At 53.7% G+C, this 26734-nt stretch overlaps 1 protein-coding gene across 3 annotated transcripts in view; it reads left to right on the top strand.

Annotated features, from left to right (window-relative positions):
- The window catches only part of SRCIN1 (SRC kinase signaling inhibitor 1), a 190538-nt gene that overhangs the window by 20806 nt on the left and 142998 nt on the right, over positions 1–26734 (top strand). The window contains exon 2 of one of the 3 annotated variants that reach the window (XM_073326150.1): positions 9579–9641. The exons of the other annotated variants lie outside the window; for them this stretch is intronic. The gene's annotated coding sequence lies outside the window, so the exon portion shown is untranslated. The remainder of the gene's footprint in view (positions 1–9578; positions 9642–26734) is intronic. 3 annotated transcript variants of the gene reach the window in all.

Genomic DNA, 26734 nt, shown 5'->3' with positions numbered 1-26734 from the left:
GAAGCAGCTTGGATGAGTCAGCAATGCAGAGAGGGGGTCAGCAAGGAGCAGAAAATGGAGCAGGACTGCAGTCAGAGCAGGAAGAGAGAGCTAGTGGGTTGTGGAGTCCGTCTCTCTGCACTTATGGGTCAACCCCCCCCCCCACGGCTAGCAGACGCAGCTGAGTGACGGCTGCACTGAGACCTTGGTCCTGCCCCACGAGGGGCGGCAGGTGCGAGGGGAGTTACGCGTCGCACTGAGTGCTCGTGGTTGTGTCGACGTCGCATTGTAAACCCAGGTCTGCGGGACCCAGGCTCGCAGACTCGGTGTTTCCAAGCCCATGGTGGAGCGTCCCCGCTGCAGGATGAACCGGAGGGTACAGCTGCTGGCCCAGGTGTCTCAGCTGCGCTGACGGATCCCTACTGCACTCCACACACCTCCTGGCTCGCGTCTGCGTCTGCAGCTTGACTCCTGTCCCCCCAAGGGCTGGGATCAGCAAGGGCTGTTCAGGTTCCCAAGTAAAGGCGGAGGTCGGGGCTCTGCTAGGAGCCCGATCTGCAGCCGGCCTTTTGTTGGAGAGAGGGGGAGGAATTAACGGCTACTGTGCAGGGAGAGCGGGGCGGTGTGTATGTGTGTGTGTCCATGCGTGTGGGGGGGGGGATCAGTGAAGCTTCACCTGGAATTTGGGCTGAGCCGTCCCCATGAGACCTGCAGGCCCGCGCTGCCCACCAGACGCTGCTGGGGTTGCCCCTGTTCAAACCAAGGGCTGTAAATGCTTTAGATGAGGAGGGGGGAATAATACCTGGAGTTTGTAGAGGCTGATTGTTCACATGCAAATTCCCCCCTCCCCAACACCCCCATTCTCTAGTCCCATGGAGAACGCTGGGGGCGGTGCTGGGCACAGCCACAGTCTGGGTTTTCGATGGCCCCAGGAGCTTACTTCTCTCGCCAAGGAAGCCACTGAGCCCCTAGGGTTGAGCTCGGGTGATGAGCCCGCCCCCGTCCGAACCACAACGTCCACACACTGATTTTTAGTGCCCCGGTTCGAGCTTCGCATGCACAAGCCTGGCTCCCAGCATCCGGGCAGACAGAATAGAGGCCAGGTGGGAGTTGGGGGAGAGTTCTCCTAGAGCGCCTGTCCTAAATAGCCTTACGCTGCCCTGCCCTTGCCATCCCGACGTGGGGGTACACTGGGCATGAGAGGGGATATACATAGCTCATGCTGCTGTGACATAGCCCCGCTTAGTATCAGACCTAGGAAAGATTCTCTAGGGCGGCATGAACATAAGAATGGCCCTACTGGGTCAGACCAAAGGTCCGTCCAGCCCAGTGTCCTGTCTGCCGACAATGGCCAGTGCCAGGTGCCCTAGAGGGAATGGACAGACCAGGGAATCATCCAGTGATCCATCCCCTGTCGCCTATTCCCAGCCTCTGGCAAACAGAGGCTAGGGACATACTATCCCCGCCCATCCTGGCTAACAGCCATTGATGGGCCTTAGGGGAGGGGGTCACAGAGACTTTAGAAAGCTCCCCCATCCCCGCAATCCTAGAGCTAGCTACCACACTGGGGCAGTGCAAGTTCCCAGTCCCACTGATGCCCGGCTCTCCCACTGCAATCTCTCTCCCTTGCTCTCGGCCTTGGGCGCTCCCAGTCGTTTATAGTCAGCTCCGTCCCCTAGCCCAGCGTAGCCACATGAATCCTGCCATCGCGGCTGCTGACCCTCTAACGTGAAGCGCCCTTTGCTTTATGGCTTCCCAGCTGCCCTTTGATTCAAAGAACGGGGGATAAGGGGTGCGCGCCCGCCCGTGCAAAGGCCACTCTGAGCGCCGAGCCGTGCGAAATAGCCCTGCCACAGTCGTAACGCCGAGGAGCCGCGAGAGAGACCCACGCTCGGGGAGCTCGTGCGCACAGGAGGTGGCATCGGCAGTGCCTCAGGACTGAGGGAATCTGTCTCATTTCGGGGAAATTAATGATTCCAGCATAATTTGAAAAGCATTATATGGCTCATTAAAACCACATTGCCCAGACCAAACAGAGCGTCTGCCGGCTCCTGGGCCTGTCAGCCTGCTTCCCAGCCCTGCCTCCCTGTGCCAGGCAGGGGCATCCCCCACTACCTGCTAAATGCGGGCGGGATGGTGGGGTTTGGGTGCTCTCTGCCCACAGATGATCCTGGCAGCATCCCCACAAGGGCAGCCCGTGCCCCCTGGTTTTCACCACTTGGGGAATGTAAAGGGCTCCGGCAGGGGGCTGGTTTCCCTCCCTAGCCGGCTACGGTTCCTGGCTTGCTGCCAGAATGGCTGCAGGGAATGGGGATGGGAATGGGGCTGAACTGGGGGTTAAAGCTGGAAAGGGGGAAAGGGGGGCTGTTGCGTCCCCCAGCGTCGTTCTGCATGACGACATCACAAAGAACATGCCCTTTAGGGGAAGAGAAGCCACTTGAGATCAAAGGCCAGTGCCCTGCCTACCTGGCAGGGGTGGTAGCCAGAAAGGCGTAGCCACTGCACCCCTGGTTGTCCCCCTGCATTTGTACCTAGAACCCCCTTTCACCGCCCCTTGAATCGTGATGCTGTCTCTTCTGTGGTGAGTCATTCAATTTCCATGCGTGCATTGGGGTAGGGGAAGGGCTGTGGGGGCAGCCCTAGGTCCCTGTGACACAGGCAGGGATAACGCCATGGGTAGGGCCCTACCAAATTCACAGCCATGAAAAAAGCATCACGGACCATGAAATCTGGTCTTTTGTGTGCTTTTACCCTATACGATACAGATTTCACGGGGGAGGCCAGCGTTTCTCAAATTGGGGGTCCTGACCCAAAAGGGAGTTACGGGGGGGGTCACAAGGTTATGTTTGGGGGTGTCACGGTATTGCCACCCTTACTTCTGCACTGATGCCGTCAGAGCCGGGCGGCCGGAGACCAGCGGCTGTTGGCTGGGCGCCCAGCTCGGAAGGCAGCGTCCTGCCAGCAGCGGCGCAGAAGTAAGGGTAGCAGTACCCCCCTCCCTCCCCACAATTCCGCCCTGGGTCTGGACCCCATCAATTACAACACTGTGAAATTTCACATTTCAATTTCACATTGAAATCACCAAATTTATTATTTTTAAAATCCTATGACCGTGAAATTGACCAACATGGATTTGGCAGGGCTCTAGCCCTGGACCTGCAATCCGTGCTCTTGTTGCACAAGGGCGTGAGGGGGCCCATGCGATGTTCCCTGACCGGAGCCCGTTCGGGGGCCGGGGGGCAGCTGGCTCTCCATGCCCCCTTCCCGGTGCAGCCACGAAGCGCCTGCAGCAGCCGTCTCAGGAGCGCTGGGTGAGGAGCCGCGGGCGGGCGTGCTGGTGGAGTGTTCAGAGTCAGTGTTTCTCTCCCGGTGCCTTGCTGCCGCGGTGCTGATTTCCTTCCAAGAGGCTTTTAATGGTTCCCGAGGTCTCCACAGGGTGAAGACAGCTAGCGATTGCTCCCCCCCGCACGCCCCCCTCCTTCTGCTCGCTTGCGCTCGCTCTCCATTCCCTTTCCACTGGATCTGTTTGGGGTTGGGGGTGGGGAAATCAAAGAAGAGAACAATTTGGGATTTTTCAATCTTTCTTCATCCGCTGCACTGCGTGAAAAGCAAAGCCTCTAAAGGACACTCAAGGACACTGCGAAGGAGAGTCCCCCCCACTCCTCTCACATCTCTCCTTTCTTTGGAGGAATGAAGAAGAGCAACTCCCAGATGCTGCCCCACTAGACGTACTCCCCCCAGCCCCCATGTATCACATGCCCCTTCTCCCTGGCATTAGCCCTTGCAGGTCCAGGACTGTGCGCTGTTTGCTGCTGGGGGCTCACCTCTCCCTAAGGTGAGCACTGGATTGCAGGGGCCATGAAAATGGGGAGCTTGCCTAGGCCCCGTGGCTCCTTGTGTTGTTTCCATTTCCCTCCTGCCACACCCCAGTCAGACCCAGACCTTGCTTTGTGGCTTGGGGAGGGGGCTGGGTGGAAAGCGAGCAGTCCAGAGCTCAGCTCTGCCTTCTGGTGTGTATTTGGGTAAATAGAAAGTCCTGACATTTGCTTTGTGATTGTCTGTGGGCAAATTCCCCTTCGCCTGCACCTTGGGGTGGGGTTGATGGTGAGGCCTGAAGGCAAAGCATAGCCCAGCGGCCTCGGCTCGGGGCCGCAACCCTGTGGCAGTCGTGGTGGAGGGAAGTTTTGCAGAATGGTGACTCCCTCCGGCAGAAACCCAGCCCAGCAATTGGGGCCATGATCCAGCAGAGCCCTTCCATGGGACTGCACCCCTGCTTAAAGGCAAACGTGTGCTTAAGTGCTTTGCTGAATAAGGGCCCGTAGGAGGAGGGCTGGGAGCCAGGACTCCTGAGTTCGTTGCTGCCATTGTATCGCTGAATGACCCTGGGCGAGTCACTCGGCCTCTTTGTGCGTCCGTTTCTCAAGCAGGGATAACTCAGGGAGGGGTGTGACACTTCATTCACAATAATTAGCCCTCTTCCTTTCAGGTCCAAGCCCTTTGAGAAGGGGAATCAGCATTATTTCCATGTCACCTGTGGGGAAACCAAGGCACAGGGCAGGGAAGTGACTTGCACCTAGTCGCTCAGTGGCAGAGCTGAGCCTGGAACCCAGGAGTTCTGACTCCAGTTTGGTACCTTTTTGACCGCACTGCTCTTTGAGACCCTTGGCTGAAAGATACAATAGCAGGGCACGATGGCATTACTGCAAACTGGAAATTCCTGGACCCGTCTCTCCTTTCCCCTCCCCAGCCAAGCAAAGCCTAAGAAGTGAGTAGGAGACCGCAGGTCATGGAGTCAGGAGTCTCTTTGACATTCTTCACTCCCCTTCTGAACCAGAGAGAGCTCATCCCCCATTCCCCCACAACACACACACTTGTAGAACCTGCACACAATGGTGAGTCCCCATGCCAGCACAGATCCGTAACAGTTTATTAGCAGAGGCAGGGCTGGATTACTCCATTCTTGTGGCAAAGTCAGGGAGAGAAAGGACGGTTTTGTGGTTAGGGCACAGGACGGGCTTAGGAGCGCTGAGTCCAATTTCCCACTCTGCCACCCACTCCATGTGTGACCTCGAGCAAGTCCCGTCAGCTCTTGATGCCTCAGTTTACCATCTGTGAAATGGGGATAATGATTGTTCTTTCCTCCCACCCTTTTTTGGTCGAGTGTGTTTGGACTGTAAGCTCTCTGGGGCAGGGTGTGTCTCTTTGTGCATGTATGTCCCGCAGTGCAACAGGGCCCTGATCTCAGTGGTGGGCTGTAAAGTAAAGACCTTTGAGGATCTGGGCCCAAGTGCTATCGTAGTAACTACGAGAATGACAACTGTTCTCCTAGCACATTATCCCGTAAATAATTAAACCCAAACTACAAAAATGAGCAGGGTACGCTTAGGGAGGCATTCCCATTGTCTGGTTGGGGTTTTTTTCCCCATTGTGTTTTGTTTGTTTACACGCTACTTTGCAAAATCCATTCATGAGCCCGGATTCTCCCAATTCCTAGTGTGACTCAGCGAGGTCTCACCTATGCTGGGGCCACAGCCTCATCTGGGCAGGACCCAGTTATAAAAATGATGAAAAAGCTGTAGGGTAGAAAAGACCCGCGGTTTGAAATTTGGCTGTGTGAAAATTAGGCATCTCCATGCTTATCTGTTCCAGTTACTACCCTCTACTTACCAGTGATCGGCCAAGGTCTGACTGCCCTTGACATTGTGCGCGAAAAATTACAAGAACGAATTAACCCCATCGCCCTTACCCCAAGAATGAAAATTCCAGCAACAACCCACAGCTAACACAATTTAGCTTCAACTCTGCCTTTGCCTGCTTCAGCAAAGCACTTAAGCACATGCATGTCTCAGAGAGGATTTTAATGGTTCCTGAGGTCTCCACGGGGTGAAGAAAGCTAGCAATGTCTCCCCCCACATGCCTCCTCCTTTCTCTCACTCGCATGTTCTCTCTGTTTCCTTTCCACTGGATCTGCATGGGAGAAGGGAAATTAAAGAAAGTGATGTGGATTTTTCAATCTTTCCTCATCCACCTGCTTAAGTCCTATTGAAATCCATGGCCTTGTCTTCTTACTTTGTTTTATCTAACAGCTGGTAACTAACCTGAAGTCAAACCTTAGTGAGGACAAGGCAGTTTGAAGCTTTCACACAGGTCAAGGTAAAGGCTACAGGAGAGCCTAGAGTGTACCTGGACCTGCTAACGGGTTAAAACTACAAGCTGCCTTGTTTTCACTAAGATTTTACCCCATGTTGGTTCCCATGTGTTAACTAGCACATGCTAAGAACATACCCCTTTTCCTAGCGTGGACACCCCATAATGGGACTTGTGCATGCTTAAAGTGAAGCATGGGCTGAAGTACCTTGCTGAATCAGGATGGACTTATTAGTTGCTGATTTGGAGCCAGAGTCCCACCCTGCCCTCCTTGCCACTCGCCTCCGGCCCAGGGAGGAAGAGTGAGGAAACTCTGGCTGTTATTGACCAAAACGGCTTCAATTTTTGCAGGGGTAATGAGTGCCCACAACTTCAGCTGAAATCCCCAGGCACTTGGCACCTTTCAGAAAAATCCGGCTGCTTTTATTTAGGTACCGACCAGCAGGGACCCAAGTTGGAATGTTTTGGCCTTAGAACCTGGTCTGAGCCTTGGCACTCCCGGTCTGCCGAGGCATTAGCCCAGTCACACTAGAGCAATCTGAACTCCACACTAGCACCTTTCTGGTTATGTGTGTTACATTAACACCTCGAGGTCCCAGCTGAGACCAGGGCATTTTGCTAGGTGCTGTGCAATGCCCCAATGGACAAGGACCATGAAGGATGGGAGGAGAAATGGGGGCACGGAGAGTGGAAGTGACTTGCCCAAGGTCATGCAGCAGGTCAGTGGCAGAGGGGGGATTAGCGCCTAGCTAGTCCCACTCCAACTCCCTACCGACTGGGCCATGCTGCCACTGTAACATATGCCATTATGGTCACCAGCTTGGTTCTGGTTGCGGTGTAGATCGGGTCTCACTCGGTGCCACGGATCAATTGATTTATGTTGTCCCGGTAAAGGGGGTTTATCACATTCCCCAGGCTGTATTCATTGGCCTAGTTACACCGTCCCTGGTGGGAGGGAGGGGACTCCTGGAGAAGGCCCTGGCCTGCTTTGCCACTTGTGTGAACCCACAGGGCCATGACCCAGAAAGGCAGTGATGGAAAGACTGATGCTCCTGCGAGGACAGCGGGGATCAAAGGAGGGGCCGTGGAGGGGGGGAGAGAAGAGAATGTCAAGCAGCAACAGCAGAGATGCATGAGGAGAGCAGAGCTGGAGCCGGGTGCAGCTCCCCCCCCCCCCCCATGCCGCTGCCAGCCCTTAAAGAATGAGGCTCTTGTGAGAGCCGAGGCCTCCCCTCCTCCCTCGCCCCCAAGCCACACAGCCTTGAAGCGCGCAGAAGGGAGAAGAAAACAACAGCCCCAGTCCCTAAACACAAAGGATCAAAGGGAGGTCTGGGGCCATGTGTCCCATGCGCCTGGCACAGCTTGTACTCAGAAGCATCCCGGTCAAAAGGCTTTTTAGTCCGTAGGCCCATCAGGAAGCTGGGGGGCGAGACCTTTAACCCTCCCGTGCCGTGTTTCCAGCTCAGGTGGAGAGGGGGTGTGTGCGCCCACTGCTAAATACAGCCACCCAGAGTTTAAAGAAGAGCCTGCTTGGTGCTGGGGTTTCATTTGCTCGTAACAATCACGTCAGGGATAGCCCAGCTCGGAACAATACGAGGATCAGAAAACCAACCCGAAGGCCGTGATTGCTGAGTGGTTGCCGGGAGCCACAGGCAGAGTTTGTCCGGCAGGGTGGGGCCTGTGGCATGAGGGCTCCCGATGGTGGCGATGCCGTGGGATCTGCCGTAACGATAACGATGCCCGGCTCGGCATGTGGCAGAACCCGGGCGTCTGCATGTGGCAGGATGGAGGCGTGCGAACCTGGTGGGTTTATTGCCACCTGCCCTGAAATGCGCGTCGTCCCCCCTATGCGCACCATGGCAGACAGCTAACCCCATGGTGGGGAAGGCAGACGCAGCCTTCTGTGAGCAACAGTTTATGGCAGCTAATTCAGGCTCAGCCGTGTCCCAGCTCCAACTCGGGCATCATCATGGTCCGTGCATTCTGGGTCACCGCTGAGGGGATTCTCAGAGCATCACTGTACTGCGAGTTCTCTGCTGGAGAAGGACCTTCGAAAGAGACCTGTCCAGCCTTGGGCTGATCAGGAAGCCAAGGGAGAGGAAGCTGGAGGATTTATTACAGAGCTTGTCCAGGCCTTGAGGGAGAGGGGGATTGTCTGGTATGTTTTATGACAGTGGCTTATTTGTAGACTCCCCTCCGGGGATGTGGCAGTCAGGGCGTAGGACCGTGCTCATAGCCGGGAGTTTTTCTCTCAGTCCGGTTCTTCTTTTGCTCACCACTGTGCTCTGGGGTAAATAACGGATCTGAATCCACTTGGCCCCTGGTGCCTCTCTGTAAGGCAGGGCATGTGGCCATAACCACAGAGTTGGGGGTTCAATGATTCCCACTGCCCAAAAAAAAAAAAAAAAAGGCCTGAGGCCAGATCCTCCACTGGTGTAAATCAGCGTAGCCTTGTTGATTTCAGTGGAACCATACCAGCTGTGCCAGGTGAGGGTCTGGCCCCTAGTTTTTAAAGGTGTTTATTCTTTGTCTATGGAGAGTTCTGTGTTTTCCTAACCTGCTCCCCCAATCTATATGTGTGTATGTGCACCCACACCCAAAAACGCTCGTGTGCAAACACACACACACACACACAGAGGTGGAGTGGGCCATCTGGTCCAGCAACAAAGGGTTTCTGTAAGCCGGTGTTCTGGGTTTATTTTCTCTTCGAATCCTCCAGGTTTTGAAGAAGAGGCACAGTGTGACTGGGGGTTATTGAAACGCAGGAACTCCAAGAGAAGTCATCTGGATCCAACCCTCTGGTAACTGTATAGGGAGCTCTGTCTCCAGGCAGGCACCTCTCCCTTCTGACTACCAGACAACCGCATTTATAGTCTCCTGGCTTTCCTCCAAGGGCCTGGCTGTGTCTTCGGTTCCACGGCCTGCTCAGTGACTCCTTGCTGTGGCTGTGTAAAGGGATCAAAGCAGGCCACTGACTCTCTGGTTGTTGACATACCAGCAGACCTTCTGAACCCTCGTCTTCTGTTTGTACGTGTGTGTGTGTGTGTGAGGGAGCAGTGCTCTCTGTGTGTGGACAGGAGGGAGCTGGCAGGCGTGCGAGTCATGTCTGTGTGACTAGTGGTAAATGGATCTCTCCATCCAGGCTTGGGCGTGCAAATGGTACCACGGAGGTACTGTGTCTATGTGCATATGCTTGCCGTGCTCCTTGCCTGCTCGTTACATGGAGCCGGTGGTGAGCAGAGACCACAAGACTGTAAAATTCCAGCCGTTCTCTCCTTCCCGTCATTCACTGATTTTATTTACGTATCGGATCCTTTCTCCTGCTGCGCTTGTGTTTTCTCTCCATTTAGCCTGATTTATTCATTTATTCTCTCCACCCCTCCATCCCTGGCAAACTTTGCCTTCTGGGTCGTGTTCATTCATGAATTTCCTCCTTTCCTGTCCTTAACCAGGGCTCCATCGAGTTGCAGGTGGAAAGAAGCCAGGACTCTGTTCCCTTTGTTTAAAGTCACCAGGTTAGTAAATGTCGGGGGGAGGAGGGCTGGCAGTGTCCCCCCCCCCCCCGCCCCTCTTGTTGAATGTTTAATGTTTCACCTCCACCTCCCTCTCCCCACCCCCAAACTCTCAGCTGACTATTGCAGAATCACTCAGCACTAAACCCTTCCCTGCTGCTCTTGGCTACACTCCGTGGGAAGCCTGAGGGCCAGTGCCCCAGAACAGTATTGTCAGATATTATGGCCATGTGAAGCCAGCACCTGTTCCTTGTTGATGTGGGGGGGGAAGAGCCTGGAATGTGGGATCCTATGGGGATGGGCCTTGATTTCTGTACCACTAAAGCCACCATGTTCTCCCTCCCGGGTGGAGGGGGCAAGTCGATGGCAGGGGCGGATACAGAGAGAGAAACCTCTCGATCCAGTTGGCGTCATGTGAAGAGGCAGAATCCTTAGCCAAGAAGTTGTGGCAATGTGCAGTGCAGGGAGCGTTTAAAACAAAAATCAGAAGAAAGTGAAATTCACCCGAGTCTGTTCAGCAGCAACCCCTGCTGGGTCTGTCAAAATAATAGATTATATTTCTATGGCGTCTGTTGGCCTCCAATGTTCTGGGTGTTTTCCTTTGCAGAGAGACAGCTACAGCAAAAGTTTAAACGGGGTTTTGGTTTTTTTTAAGTGAAAACTGCATTAGACTCTTGTCAATCAGGAGCAGGTGCTAGGATTTTAAATAATAATAATGTCTCCAAATCCATCACGTCGTGCTGCTGTGTCTGCCGGCAGAAGACGGGCCTCGATGCCGCGGTACTCCTGCGCTTTCTGCACCCCCTTCCTGATAACGCTCTCTACTGGGTGGATCTCTGTGATCTCACCCTCTGAATATCTGCAAGGGGGGGAGGTAGGATCGACAGCCCTCCTCACGCGGCTTCTTGTCCTTTGCCTCATTTCTCTTCAAGGGTAGATCCAGAAATGACACACACCAGCTATCGTCACGCAGTCATCGTTTGTTGTATTTATCTTAACTAAAGCCTTGGCTAAAATCCTGGCCCTATTGAAGTCCCCCTGGGAGTTTTGCTGTTGACTTGGTGGGGCCAGGGACTTCACACCTTGCTTCCTCAGGGGTTTGAGCCGCTTCTGTAGCTTTGTCTGTCGCACAATACGCAATGGTCCTCCAGGGAGAGAAGCATCTCCCAGCCCCTGACTGGAGCAGTTTGTCTCAAGATGCGCTACCTTTGAGTGACCTGCTGTTAGCTACAGACCTAGAGAACGTGTAGTGTCGACACTGGGTCTGTCTACACTGCAGTCAGAGATGCAGCAAGTGTCGACAGCCCTGAGCTCGCTTGGATGTAGCTAGCTTGAATGACAGTGAAGCTGTGGCAGCAGACGCTAGCCACTCGAGTTCATACCCAAGGTCCCGGGCGGGCTTGTGCAGCTCAAAGCTGTTTCGGGGCCGTCTACCCGTGCTGCCGTCACACCTCTGGCTGCGGTGAGGACAGACTCAAAGTTTCTACGCTGGTGGCACACGTGCTAGTTTGAAGGAGGGTAAGTTGCATGGGTGCATGCGCTGGCGAGTCTGTCTGTCCGTCCGACGGGTTTGCACTGGCGGCTGCATTCCCAGTGTAAGCAAGGCTTTAAACCCGATTGTGGCTGGTGGGGAAGGACTGGAGATGCAACAAACAAAGCCAGCAAAACGCTGGGGGAGCCAGGCCTCCGTGCATGAAGATAGTGGGAGGAGAGTCCAACCCTTGGAGAGAGGTTGGAGAGGAGGCTGTGGGTTGGGATCTTACCCTGTTCTGAGTCCTTGGTCAGGGGTGTGACGATGTGACGCAGTGGGGAGTGTTGACCTGGGAAAGTGCCCTGGGGATGGGAGACCTGAGAGCCTGTAACCTGAGCCAGGACGGGGAGGGGGAGGTGACACCTCTGCCCAGGAATGTGAACAGAGGCTGCAGAAGGGAACCTGCTGGGGGCGTTTAGTGTCAGTTTGGTGCTGGGTGGAGGAACGCAGGGAACCAGGTGGGGTCTACGCTCCCTGCTCCCCCAGAAGGACTGGACTGAGGGGTCCTGGTTGTACTCACAACCTCTGTTTTGGACTGTGTTCCTGTTGTCCAATAAACCTTCTGTTTTACTGGCTGGCTGAGAGTCTCAGTGAATCCCAGGAAGAGGGGTGCAGGGCCTGGACTCCCCCACACTCCGTGACAGGGGGCATGGCCTGTGAGCCACTGAATCTAGGCCCAGTGTCTAGGGCAGGCATTGGCTTTGCGTCATACTTAGCATGTGACCTTTTCAGGCAATTTCTCCTCTCAATTCCCCCATCGGTAAGATGGGGTGAATGTGACCTAGCCACTGTGCTGGGGCTCGTTGTTTGGGGGCCTGTTTGAAATGTTGCTCTACCTAGGCTTGCCCTGGGTCTGTGTGGGCACTGAGAACAGGGGTCAGCTTTTGCTTCGCTGCGCCAGCGGGATACTTTTTAGTGTCGTCCGTGCAGATGGCTTGTTGACCTGTACCATAACCCGTTATCCTGACACCTGAGTGGGGCTAGCCGGCTAGGAGAGCAGCGAATGGCTAATCCCCTGTGTCCATGTAGGAATCTGACTGGGGGCTGTGAACTTTGCTTTGTCTTGCTTGTGGTCCCAGAATTGTACATGAAATTAAACTCCTGTCTCAGAAAGGTTTGCATCCTTGATGCTTAGCTGGTGAGCAGGTTGCAAGCTTGTTTCCTTGGGGCTGCACATGAAGGGAATCTTGGAACTGGTGCACCTGGCGGTGGGAGCCTGTGGTTTTCTTGCAAGAGTCAATCCCAATTTGGAGGGGCTTGTCCCGTGCATTTCCAGGCATTAAAACAGGTCCAGTGTAGGTCTGCCACTCATCCCAGTGCTTCTGCGTTGGTTCCAGGTCTCAGAATTGCCACCCACAGCCACCAAATGTCATCGTGTTGTCAAAATGCTCCATGTGCCCTGAAAACATAGCAGTTGTGGTGATGGGGTGTGGGGTTTTGAGTTTTAAGATGTGCTGGTCAGTACTTAGGGTATGTAAAAAACAGTCCAGTGAGAGCCAAAAGGAAGGGTGATCTAGAGGTTAGGACATTGGACTGGGACCCAGGAGGTCCAGCTTCAGTTCCCAGCTGTCACGCTTCCTGGGAGTACCCAGAGTCAGGAAGCATCTTGCTGCCACCTGCCCTTATCATGGGGAAGTCTTGTCTGTGCTGGCTGTGTACCAGCTTCCCGACTCCACCAGCCTTTGCCACCCCAAGCACTGCCTGCCAGGCCTCCGCAGGCCTTCCTCACCCTGTACCGGTCAGTGATAGGCACACGTCCACCTCCGAGTCCTCCAACCACCCCTCTGGAGCTCCCAGCCCCTGTTCCACTGTGCACGCCCAGAGCTCTCAGACTCCCTGCTCCCAAAGGCATCGTTCACCCCAGCTTGCAAGGTGGAGCTCGGAATCTCCACCCCGCTTAGCACCCAGCACTCGGAGGTATCTACCCAGTGATGCCAGGAATACGTTTATCCTGTCGTTCGGGCCGAGAGACGCTAAGAATATTGGAAACAAATAGCTCCAGAGACAAAAATCATAACGTGCTTTCTACCTCACAAGGCATCCCCCCTCCTCCTGCAAGCCCACTTATCCCAAGTCCCTTTCCCAGCATTCTCAGCCAGGTTGGCTGAGATCTCCCTTCCCTAAGACCAAGCCCCGCTGGCAACTTGTCTTCATGTGTGGAAGGGCGCTGCACCCCCAAACATACCACAACAGACCTCTGATGTGCACCTGGAAAGAGGGTCCTTCCCTCCGTGGATGTTTCCCTCGGCCTGTTCACTCCCTTCGGAAGGCATCACCAACTTGTGACTCAGAATGCTCCCAGACACCTATTGTCTGTCGCACAATACGCAATGGTCCTCCAGGGAGAGAAGCATCTCCCAGCCCCTGCCTGGAGCAGTTTGTCTCAAGATGCGCTACCTTTGAGTGACCTGCTGCTAGCTACAGACCTAGAGAACGTGCTTTTTAGTGTGTGTCTGTAACTCCTCCCGTATTTCCCGTCCACACGTCTCGTGTGGCGCAGGCTTTTGGTACACACCATTCATGATCCCTTTTGGTGAACCCATGGGATCCCTGTACTCCTGCACCCTCCACCAGTTGGCATCCGGGGTCCTTGGGTCACACACACCTTGGGCAAGGCCAGGAGGGCTGGATTTTCAGCAGCCCCTAGCAGGTTCCTACAGTGACACTTTGGGCCAGTATTCAAATAGCTGGAGCTGATTATGGGTCTTTTGAAACATGCCCTTCCACATGTCTCTGGGGTTCAGTTCCCACCACTAAATGGGGATAATCATCCTTCCTTTCTCCCACCGGTGACGAGGTCAAAGCAGCAGCCTGGAAAGGGTTAAGAAGCAACCACTGCCTATCACATGGATATATAAGGAGCGGGGGTATCAGGCATACGGGGGAAGGATGTGTCCTTTGGCCCCAGGTTGAGGCAGGGAGGCCTCTGAGGATTGTGAGCAGTGGGACAATAAGCAATGCCCCAAAGAAAGACCCTTAAGAGGATTTAGGCGTAGAGTTGATTTCCCCTTCCCTGAAACCAGTCACCAGCCCTGTTTGTGCCTCTCTTGTCTATTCATACTCTGAGCTCCCTGGGGCATGGATCACGTTCTCTTTGTCTGTGCAGCGCCCAGCACAACGAGGCCCTGAGCTCAGTTGGAGTCTCCAGGGGCGTGGCTGCACTGCCAACCCCTCCCCATGGCAGCGAGTCTCAGAGCCGGGTCAACTGGCTCAGGCTCAGGGAGCTCATGCTATGGGGCTAAAAGTAGCCCTGTAGAGGTTCCCATGCAGGCTGGAGCCTGGGCTGTGAAACCCAGCAAGGGGAGCGGGTCTCAGAGTTCAGGCTGCAGCCCGAGCAGGAACGTCTGTGTAGCTATTTGTAGCCCCATAACGCAAGCTGGAGTCAGTTGACCCAGGCTCTGAGACTCCCTGCTGAGTTATTTTTTTTCTCCAGTGTAGACATATCCTAGGGGTCTAACTACCTGCACACGAAGCCTGGGCTGCAATTCAGGTTTGAGCCCAAGTCCCGTTTCCGTCCACACACAAATCAGGCTGACTCAGGTCAGCGAGCACTTAGGACATGGGTCCTCGGACCCTGCTAGGTGGAGGGTCAAACCCAAGCCCTGCTGAGACTCGGGTCCGAACCCTGTCATTTTGCAGTGTGGACGCAGCTCTAGCCGCAGACCTGAGTCAGACATTCCTCGCAGTGCAGCATGGACACATCAGTATGGCTGTGAGACCCGGGTCCAGCAATTGTAAACTGGGTTTACAGGCTTTAGAAACACCGAGTCCACAAGCCCAGGTCCCCTAGACCTGGGTTTATAATGCAGTGTGGACACACCTTGCATGTTACCGTAATACACCTAATACTAATAATCCAATTGATGCATTGGCCCAGTGTCGAAAGGAGACTCTTCCCAGAGTATTCTATCTGAACGCCCACACCCTACTCCACAGCGGGAGATGAATAGTCCTTACTCCTTGCACCAAATTCTTTGATGCTGTTGTGCCAGCCAGGCCCGGGCCTGGCAACAGCGACCTTGGGCGTGACACGTCCCCGTGCTGTAATGCAGCATCCTGCCCAGAAGCTGGGCCAATCCTGTGTGCCCCTCGCCTGCGTTGTGGATGTGAGGACGCTAAACAAACCCAGCCCACTTTCTCCAACCACCTGAAAAGCCAAATGAAAAACTCACCCGCCAAATGCGCAGTGGAAAACAAGTCGCTTTCCAACCAAGCCATGTGCTCACAGCACCCTTTCTAATAAGCCCCATTGGCCTGAACTTCAAAGAGACGGGGGTGGGGGAAGACCTGCTATGTTTTTCTAACAGCCCTGCCGCAGGGCATGCATCTGCCTCCTCCCAAAGAGGCTCATCAGCTGCCTACCTGGCCCTGGCCCGCTGGCAGAGCAGGTGCCTAGATCTGGCAGGCAGGAGGGGCTGGCAAGCTGAGAGTGCCCTGGGCTGGTCATGGGTAGGAAGTGCAGTGGAAAGGGAAGCTGGGTGGGAAAAATTCCACTGCTTGCTCCTCTTCATCCCAGCAGCTCGTTAATGATTTCAATAATTAAACTCCACCTGATTTGTGTGGCTTTGTCTCCCATTTAGGAGGCAGCCCTCTTGGCTAAATTTGCTGTTTTTTTTTTATGGCGCTCATGTTGTTCTCGTCCACTGCAGATCCTCCTTTTGGCCGGGATGAGTAATTGGCTAGAAATGAGCGAAGGCCGTCAAGAGCCAATTGCACCTTATTACCAGCAAGCTCAAATCCCAATCTGGGCACCGGGCGAAGGCCTCTGGCAGCTTTGCAGCAGGGTAGCTGATGCCTCTGGCAGCCTGTGGTGCTTGCTAGGTAGCCCAGTCCTTCAGTGGGGGCTAATGTGAGCAATGGTCTTACTCTGAGCCCACTTGACTGGTTGTCCTTGTGGAGAACAGTGAGATCTGTGTGAATGGCTAGGATGACCGTGTGGTGAAAGCATCTTAAGAGACCTTGGGTCACTTCCCAGCTCTGCCACTGACACTCTGTGTGACCTTGGGTGAATCACTTAATTGCTCTGTGCCTCAGTTTCCCCATCTGTACTGCACAGATGATAATAATCCTTCCTTTGTCTTTTTGGCCTCTCTCAGTACAGTGCCCCACATAATGGAGCTTCAATCTCCCTCTGAGCATGTGGGCACTCACATTTCACAAATAGTATCAACACCAGTCCCTCCTTTCCTGTGATGGCTACTAACCCTGGATAGTGGTTAGGCCACTGGTGTATGGAGATCATGGCCTATCCTGCTGACTAGTATTGTCTTCTTGTTTCCTTCCACTCCCCTGTCTGTGTGTATCCATCTCTTGTTGTATACTGACTGTAAGCTCCATAGGAAAGGGCTATCTTTTTATTCTGTGTTTATACAGCACCAAGCGCGGGGGAGCCCTGGTCCAGGATTGGAGCTTCTAGACGCCACTGCAGGACAAATGATTGATGAATAGAGTCACAGACTTTAAGGCCAGAAGCCACAGGCGCCGACTTTCTCATTTTCCCAGGGGTGCTTGACTGAGAGGTTTCTGAAACGTTTACCCCTCCTATTGCTTTCCTAAGGGCCAGGGCATTAACCAAGTTTTAACTCTGGGAATGTTCCCATTAAGGACTTCAGATTCCCAGTGCAGTTTCTTTATTTCCCTGCCCTCCGCCGTTGTGCAGCATGGCTGTGTACCCTTAAACCGCTGCCTCATTGGGATGCTGACCTGAGAGGGTCAGGCTGAGGTTGACCCAGCCAGCCCCTTGGGCAGCTCCATCGCTGGGCACCTTCGACTGGTCTGCAGAACATGAAAGATCAGGGGAGAGTGATGAGATCGTTTGGACGGCCTTCGGAGACTGCTGAGGATCGGCACTGGAAGGGTTATAGCCGCATGCTGGAAGCCAGTGATTAAAGGCTCAGAGAGCAGGCCTTATAGTGATAGACTCCAGGACCCCAATCTGTTTAGCCTAACAAAGGAAGGTTACAGGGTGAAGCGCCTACATGGGAAACAAATACGTACTGTGGGCTCTTCAATCTCGCAGGCAAAGGTCTGACGCGAGCCAATGGCTGGAAGTTGAAGCTAGACAAATTCAGACTGGAAACAAGAGGCACTGGACATTGGAACGACTTCTTCCACTGGGGTGGGTTCTCCATCACTGGCCATTTGTAAATGAAGAACCATTTGAAGGGAGATGCTCTGGTTCGAACCAGAATGAATTCAGGGCAGTCCTCTGGTCTGTGTTACGCAGGAGGTCAGGCTCTGTGATCACAGTGGCGCCTTCAGGCCGGCTGGTCTTAGGAGCTAGGTTCTGGTTCCTAACTTGCTGTTTGACTCAATGTAGCCAGCTGCCGGATGGGTCTCAGCTTCCCAGCGGGCAGTGGAAAGCTTTGCTGAGTCCCGCTGGCAAAGTGTTTGGAGGCCCCTGGCATGGCTGGGGCTGTGCCAAGTAATGACACTGAGGCCATGGGAAAGGAGATCCCCTCTTCCCCAAGGCGCTGTGAACATGTGTGGGGCCCGTCCTCTGGCCTGAACTGCTCAGGGATTCTGCCCCAGCCCTTTCCTTTCCCTGCGCTCACAGAAATGGGACATTAATGCAGCTGATCCCATCTAATCGCCCTCCCCTGGCGGGCGACCCAGGGAGGAATAATTCACAGCGTCAACAGCTTCTTAATAACTCTGTGCTTCAAGTCAATTTCCAGAGCGCTCGTTTGCCTTTTAATTAAAATTACCATTTTCCCAACAAAGAAAAAAAAATCAACAAACCAACAACAAGCCAGCCTAGCCTCTTTCCTCCTCTCCTGTCTGATGTGGTCTAAGCCTTCTAACTGCAGCGTCCCGCTGGGACCCACTCCTGTTGTCTGTCACCCCTTCCCTCATTGCAGAGGGGCAGCATTGCATGCGGGCAGCCAGGCAGGCCTCGCCTCTCGGCTCCAGTCTGTGTTATTAAAAGAACTGCAGTGACTGTAGGTGCCTTGGGCCAGATCCCCAGCTGGTGTAAATTCGGGGAGAGATGGTTATTCACACCCAGCTCCAGCAGGTTACGTACAGCAGTGGTTGGACTGCGATGGCCAGCATCAATTTAAACTAGGACGGCCCAGTGCTTGGAGCACTAGCCTGGGGCTCAAGTGGACCTGGCTTAAAGTTCCTGGTTTGCCCCAGATGTCTTGCGTGACCTTGGGCAAGTCACTTAGCCTCGCTGTGCATTACTTCCCTATCTGCGTAATGGGGATAATAGCATTCAGCCTTAGGCAGGGGGATGGGCTAGAAATTGTTTGGGATAATAGGGGTTTCAGGATCCTGTTTTTCGCAGCCCTCTGTGACCCATATGTTCATTTGTCTGTGTGTAATGCAGTCAAATAAAGCCACGTCTTTTTAAAGGAAGAATTGGAGCTAAATTCTGCTCTGCTGTTTGTGTGAGTGAGGTGCCCCTCGGACTCCACCCGAGGCGTGTGTGTGCTTATCTGAGGGCAGAACTGTCTGACTGGGGAAGAATGGATTTACGGTGGTAAATTGCAATAGAAAGCCAAGCTGGGCAGAGGAAGGGCACCGTGGGATACAGGGCAGCCAATCCAAAGTACTGTCGAAATCTTGACTCAAGCCTCCCCGCCTCCCCCACATTGTAGAGTGGGTTCTGCTTAGTAACATCCTCTTTTCTGCTTCCCAATTTCAGAGGGTGAATTCTAGCTCCCTCTCTCCCGCTGACGCCCCCTTGAATTAATTTCCGTCAGTAAACTCAGTTGTTATTTTTAATTGGCTTCTCTAGAGCCTTGGCTGTGACTCTAAGCATAACACGAGCCCCCGCCGTCCCGGATTGTCCCCTGGGGAGTTCAGGGAGTGTGTCCCAGGCCTGGGGGTGCCTGGGGTCACGTGCCTCTTTCAGGTGGAGGAAGAGGATGAGAGCTTGTGGAGGCCGGGAATGGGTGAGGTTAGCCCTGGGACCCGCCGAGCAGAAGCTAGCAGTTGAATGAACTGGGGTCAGCGGAGGTGTGGCCACACGACCGACAGCCAGAGGACTGTGCATTGACACTGGACCACTGGCAGATCAGAAGAGTGGTGAGCTCACTGTGACTTTCACCTTTCTGGCAACCTTGGGGAGGGTCTCTTTCCTTATCAGCGCCTCTCCAAACCAGAGAAGAGGGAGAGCGGTGTTGCTGAATCACATCCAGAATCTGGGGCTGGGGAAGGTTCCAGATTCCTATGGCCGGATAGTTTATTAACATGAGGGGAAAAGCCAAGGCAGCCGGTTACGAAGCTCGGTGTGACCAGAACCCTTACTCAAAGCCAGGTGAGCATGGAGTGGTGACAGGAACGGTGCAGGTGGGGGCTCGATGAGGGAACAGAACACAGAACGGTGAGTGGCTGTAAGATGCTCCCCTTCTGACCTGCTCGTGTTTCACACCTGCTTTGCACTGGTGTCCGTGGTTACACGAGGTGCAGGACAATGGGGAATCAGGCTCGCCGTGGTGGTGTTCAGATTCCCAGGGGCTTTTCCCACATCACGTACAGTGTATCTTTGACCACGGCCATGCTTTTGGCATGGGCGTAGTTTGAGGGGGGAGAGCCAGAAGGGGGATGGGGGACATTACCCCCGACTGCAAGCCTCGGGCGGGTGTGGAATTTGCCCCCCGATGCGCAACCCCATTGGCTTGACTGGAGCTGCCCCCCCAATACAGAAGTCAAGTGACACCTATGGACTTGGGGCACACTGCCTACTCCCAGACCCCCGGTCTGTAGCAGCAGAGCTGACGGTAGGCTGGATTGAAAGGATCTCTTCCCCCTCCCCAACTCCCCTAGCCTGCTTAGTGGCCCCACTTCCATAGACTGCTGTTTGCTCTTTCAGCTGGACAGCTCAGCTGTTCATCGGCTGACGCCTGGCGACCTGTGCTCTGTGTGCTACTCATCCTGCTGGCACCTTGTCCAGGCAGCTTCAGACCACGTCCAGTGTCTGTTTCCTCTAATGACAGCTATGTAGGGCACTTCCCACTAAGGTGAAGGGGAGTGAAAGCAAACCAGCTGGGTGGGGGTTGCATTCCAGGAAGGCTGAGCAGCATCTTGGCTGGGGCAGCAGGCCCGGCGTTTGCACACCCTGGGCAGCGATCGAAACAGGCGGTGCTTTTCCTTTCCCCCCTCCCTGTCAAGGAAGGAGCACGGGCCGGGAGCACTGCACGTGTCCCACCTGTGTCTTCTATGTGACAAGGCAGCGGAGCGTTCTTGCATCCAAATGCATCCCGAGGTTGGGACAGCACTCGCCCACTCGAGGTCGTTCTGCTCTCCTGGTTGCTGACATCACGTAGGGCCTCTGACATGCCGGTCAGACCATGGGCATCGCAGGCACTGAGAGGTGATGCAGGGAGAGTCCAGGGTCCTGGGATGTTGTTTATTAAAAGAAAGACCAGACTTACAGGGAGAAGGAAAGGATGCTGTCTTTGGAGGAATCTGAGTTTTCATTTGGGCATAGAAAGCAGCCGTGCTTCCTTCAGTTCTATGTGCTGGTTTTAGGGGTTTCACCCTGGATGTGCTGGCATCTGGGACTCCTTGCCACATGGACCTATCTAGGAATTTGCTAGTGCACATGGTCCCCCAGCCCTGGATTATCTGAGCTGCTCATGCCCCTCGTGAGGTAGGGAAGTATCCTTACTCTCACCTTACAGATGGGGAAGTAAGGCACAAAGAGGGACTTGCACCAGGTCACAGGGGAAGTCCGTGGCACAGCTGGGAAATGGAACTCCATTTTTCTGAGCCCCAGGACAGTGCTTTGACCACAAGGCCATGCTTCTCATTGTCGCTAAAACTCTCACCACATCCAGCAGGTATTTCCCTGCCGTGGAGCGTTGCGCACAGCCCGCGAAGAGAGGCAGCGTCTAAAATCTGGCAGAGATCAGAGATTCAAACTTTCAGCATCGGCTGTCTGCAGGTCCCAATCAAGCCCTCAGGCCTGGGCGTCGCACCCATTTTGCACATGCGGGTGCCCAGCTGCCTGATCCGGTGTGCTTGCATGGGCTGATGCAGTCCAGCATGTGTGGACAAGACCGGGGTAAAAAAATTAAAACCAGACATTAGGGTTGGGAAATGCATCCCTAAATGTGGGCTGCTCCGAGTGCTGGGGTAACCCGCAGTGGGGGGGCTGCATTTAAGGTCAGGCTTGACAAAGCCCTGGCTGGGATGATTTAGTTGGAGATCGGTCCTGCTTTGAGCAGGGGGTTGGACTAGATGACCTCCTGAGGTCCCTTCCAACCCTGATATTCTATGATTCTATGATTCCTTTTGTCTTTGGCAGGGAGCAGAGACCAGCACCCTGGGTTACACCAGAGCCTGGGATCAGAGCAGCAGAGAGAGCAGTTGCAAAACATAGAAGGACTGCGGAAAGGGAGGGTGGGGAGGATCAGAGAGGAGCCCCCTCCCCCTCTGTTCCATATTCAGAAGTGTCTGCAATTGTACATTGACAGGTGCAGGGCTGATGAGCTTCAAATCTGTCAGTGCCGTTGATGTATCTATAATTACTGTCTGATGCGCCGGAATTAGACGGAGAGCTGAGCAGCTTGATGCAGACACTGGTGCCCTTGAGGGCCAGGGTCAGGGTTAGCCGCAGTGACACTGTGCATGGAATTGAACCCCGAGGAGGCTGACACCCCCCCCACCCACCCACACATTAAGGGAAGGGCACATGAAAGTCACCCCCATAGGGAGCGGGTCCACCACTGCAATAGAGATAAACCCTATGTCGGGGGGCTCACAGGTGGCAAATGGGATGCTATATTTAACTAGTCCCCTTGCCCGGTGATGTGCAATAGATGCACTGAACTGTCGCTAGGCTTTGTCTGAAATGTCAGACCAGTCTCTGCATCTCCCTCACTCTCAGGCTTCTGGGTGGCTCATCCCTGTTCTTAGTTGACAGCTGGTGGGTCTAGGTGACCAGCTTCTCCTGGGTAAATCGTTGACATTCCCCGTAGGTGTTGCTTGTCTTTTCCCCCGTCCTTGAAGCTGTGGATCCCAGCACCCCGCGAGGAGGTGGGGAAGCTACAGTTAATAATAATGCTGATAACAGGTCTGAAGCTGTTTTACCAACATCTCAGGAATTAAGCCCGGTCATCCTGATTTTGCACCTGGGGGAAAAACGGACACAAGGGAGAGGATTTAAGAAGCACTCAGCAGAGGCTAACTCTGCTCCCACTGATGTCAATGGCCCGGGACGGAGCAGTGCGAGCCCAGGGCTGGAAACCCTGCCGGAGTGGGGAAGTGCCCAAGGTCTCGTAACAAGGCAGCTGGGAATAGAACCCAGGAGTCCTGAGTCCCTGCACCCTGCACTACCCTCCACGTGCGCACAGCCGGGTTCTCAACGGATGTAAATCAGTATAGCTCCAGGCACTTCTGATTTCCACCAGCTGAAAATTTGGCCCTTGGCTGCCACACTCCCCTGACTGAGGAGTCGTATGAAAAAAGCTCCCTTTGGCCAGTGGCTTCAGATCTGTGCATGTTCAGTTTGTCTCAGGTCACCAGTCAATCTGCACAGGGGGCATTTATCAGCCACCCCTGGCTGTAACCCTGCTGTCTTGTATCCTCTGCCATTCTCCTCTGCACACACAAGCCTTCTGTCGCCAGCCAGTCTTGACTTAAGTGAGGGCTGCCCTACCCTGCGATTAGGAACTGAAGCCCTTATCGTGGTCCAGGTCCTGTAATTCACATCACAAAAACCAATACATGGGAACAATTCGCAATCATTTAGCAGGAAGAGAGCATCCGGGACCTCAATTAAGCTATTTGTAAATTGTTAATTTAAGCATCTCGCCCAGATGCCTTAAATGACTCCCTCCCGTGGCTTACAAATGGGCAAAGAGTGCAGAAATATCAGTGGAGCAGTGGGGGAATGGCATTTAGTTACCGTGTTCAGCAGTGGTAATAACACTGTAGCTAACAGAGCTTTGATTTAAAGCAGAGAAAGCCAGGGCTCTTTTTGAAGAAAGATCAGCACAGGAGCAGAGCCTGGCGAGAGGTGAAACGCCTGGAGGGGGCCGTCAGGGGAAGATGGGGACAGCTCCGCATCCCTCAGAAGACTCAGAGGCGCTGAGCGCTCCCAGCTCCAGCTGAAGCTGATGGAGCTCTGAGGTACTCAGCACTTGGGACAAATCAGGCCCTAAGTGACTCCGAGAGCATGAAACCCCCAAGGGCGGACAGTTCCCTGCCGGTTAAGGAGCTAAACGGTCCCCACATTGAAAGAGCTCCTGGGCCCAGGCATTCTTTGTCAGTAAATCCAGGGTAAAGATTAGCTGAGCTGAGAACAGGGCCCCCATTGTGCTAGGCGCTGTACAGAGATAGTAAGAGACAGTCCTTGCCCCAAAGGCTGGCAGGAGAAAACAGAGAGACAGAGAAGACAGATGCCTGCCTCCAGGTCACGCTCCAGAGCCAGGCACAGAGTGTCGATGCTTCTCTGTTGTACTGATACAGGTTTTCCCCCTTACCAGAGACGCCCCTCAGGATGGTCCCTGCCATGGGAAGCAGTGACCCAGCCCACGTTTCATTGCCAAGAGCTGGTGATTTGTGTCAGTTTATCTAACAGAGGCCAAAACACTGAAGTCTTGACTAGCTGCCTCATGGAAATCATGGTCATTTACCACTGGGGAAATAACTCCACGATGTATGCTTGCTTCCCAGAGTGTTGGGAGGTCACCTCGCACGGTGGTTAAGTGCCTCTTTTGTCTGTGTCCCAGGAAGTGACTATAATAAACTGTCTCTCTTTTACCTCCAGAGCTATTGTGTTCCAAGAAGTGCACCTGTTTCGCGTCACCCCCCTCCTCCCTCCCATCTGTTCTATAATGCTCTGGCTCGTCAGGTTGACTCTTAATGATTGCGAGCCAGATCCTCAGCTGGCGTGGATCAGCGCAGCCCTGCCGACAGCAATGGAGTGGCGCTAATTTATTCCCGTTAAGGATCTGTCCTTGCATGTTCAAAGTGCAACATGCAGGGGGGCTTTAGCAGCAGGGCTCCCTGTTAAAGCTGTCGGGGATCTTCTGTCTAAAAACTCCTCCACGGCTCTTTGAAAATCTACCCCGTAGGCTGTCTTGGCTGAAGAGGAGAGTAGAGGGTGCATAACCTGTTCTGCCTGATTTGGCCCCCTGAACGCCAGCCCTGCACGCACTTGCTGCATGTCTGCTGGTAGCGGGAAGATGCTTTCAGTCCTAGCTGTGCTTTTCAAGCCTCCCAATCTGGTTGCAGTCAAGCTGGTGGGGTGAAGGGTTGGGGAGATTTCTTATCCCCACCCTCCCCATGAAGCCAAGCCAAGCCTGGGTGCCTGGGAAGGATAGATTTTTCCCTTCCATGTCTTTCAAGAACAAAGTTTGAATGCAGAGGGCTGAGTCTCTCCCCCAGGGCTTCTTGCCACGAGCTTGCAGAGGACTAGGACTACCAGTATTTCAGTCCAGGGGTGGGCAGGTCAGCTTGTTAGACACCGGTCTCGTTTCCAAGGCCCGATCCATCTGGCCGCTCTCCCCGCTTTACACACAGCTCATCCTGAAAGGCGGGCCCAGCCTGCCATCAGCCTGCCCAGATACAGCCTTGCTCTCTTCCTGGTATCGTTTGCATCCCCCTCCGTTGCTGCAGCGATCACGGCTCCAGACACGTGCCTGTCATTCCTTCGATAGGGCCGGCATCCCTTGTTTGATTTCTGCAGGCACAGAGGTGATCAGCTGATTTACGACAAAACGCTTTCAACACTTCCCCCTCTAGGTTGGGTCTGTTTATTTTAGCATCATCAGGTTCCTTGGTGCTGTGCGAACACCGAGGAAGGCATGGTCTTTGTCCCTAGGACATTACAGTTTGAATTAAATAGATGATCCACTTGAAACACATTAACACACCAGATGACTGGCGATAATCCAGTCTCAAAGCAGTGTTAAGAGATTCTATATAGGCTAATTATATCCTTCACAGATTAGCATTTAAACCCTATGCTGCTGTAGGATCTGCAGCCCATAATTAATCCTACACCACTTCCAGGATGATTGGGCAGAGGTGCACTTCTCAGCATGCATGGTCTTGATCATGCACTTTCTTCCGGTATTGTCTAGAATGGTTGTGTGTTCTAAGTTGGTACATACTTCCTGTTTCCTGATCACTGGATGATTACCGTTCTATTCATTCCCTCTGGGGCACCTGGCATTGGCCACTATTGGAAGACAGGACACCGGGCTAGATGGACCTTTGGTCTGACCCAGTGTGGTCGCTCTTATGTTCTTATGTATGGGAATCTATTGTGGGTTACACAATACGCCACCAGATCCTATCCCAAACCTCTACTTGAGCCTGCCATAAAAGGATCAATCATTCCCTCCAATCTGAACAGCTCAAAGTATGTCAGAAACAATAATGAATTAAGCCTCCCAAGCGGATAAGGATCTTCCTCATTTTACAGATAAGGGAGCAGAGGCAGATATGCAGTGACTTGCCCAAGGTCATGCAGTATGTCTGTAGCAGAGCTCTGGGAACTGAAGCCAGATTTTCAGCCTTGCATCTTCACCATGGGACCTGCACAAGGTGGGTTCGAGGTGATGCTCAGTGCAGATCCTGGTTTCTGTTCAGCAATGTGATAGAGGGTGCACACCTGCCTTTTTGGAGCAGTAGCATGAATGGTGAAGTGCTGATGCCTTCTCTCTGGGGCCTCCTGTCTATTCATGGCCTCTTCTGTGGGAGCGATATGGGGAGCAGTTTCTCGAGGCAGGGCTTGGTTACTGCCTCCCGGCGTTTCAGTCCACACCTTGCCAGGTGAAGATGATCTATAAGATCAAACAGTGCAGCAGGCAGGCAGTGTCCATAAATCCCATTTCCCCCGTGTTGCAAACACAGGGCCAGATCCTGAGATGGGCTGAGCACTAGCCTCTCCCATTAACTTCATCCCTCAGAATAGTCCTAGAGCACCAGCCTGCTGTCTTCTGGGCAGAGTGGGGATTATTGCTGGGGCTAGCATACTCACGCATGGCTGCATGTGTCAGCATGGGATAGGGAAGGCACCTCTGTGCTCTGGTATAACTTCCCTAAGATAAAAGAAAAGGAGTACTTGTGGCACCTTAGAGACTAACAAATTTATTTGAGCATAAGCTTTCGTGAGCTACAGCTCACTTTAGCGGATGCCCGCCTGAGCTCATGAAAGCTTATGCTCAAATAAATTTGTTAGTCTCTAAGGTGCCACAAGTCCTCCTGTTCTTTTTGCGGATACAGACTAACCCGGCTTCTACTCTGAAACCTTCCCTAAGATGTGGCCCAAAGTCCCTTCCATCTACTACTTCTGGAGACAGTTCACACTAGCTCTTACATGTAACACCTCTCTCTTATCTAGCACTTTTCCTGCCCAGATCTCCAAGCAGGTCAGAATTATGATTTCAGTCTTATGGACAGGGCAACTGAGGCCCAGAGAAAAGAAATGACTTGTCCACACCAGGGCCAGTGGTAGAGATAGGATTAGGATCCTGGTCTCCTGGCTCCCAGTCCATTGCTCAGTTCACTGGGCAACACTGCCCCGATGAAGTGAGCTGTAGCTCACGAAAGCTCATGCTCAAATAAATTGGTTAGTCTCTAAGGTGCCACAAGTACTCCTTTT

The sequence above is a fragment of the Lepidochelys kempii genome, chromosome 27 (genome assembly GCF_965140265.1).
Source record: "Lepidochelys kempii isolate rLepKem1 chromosome 27, rLepKem1.hap2, whole genome shotgun sequence".
Lineage (NCBI taxonomy): Eukaryota > Metazoa > Chordata > Testudines > Cheloniidae > Lepidochelys > Lepidochelys kempii.
This window is presented reverse-complemented; position numbering and strand designations above follow the sequence as displayed.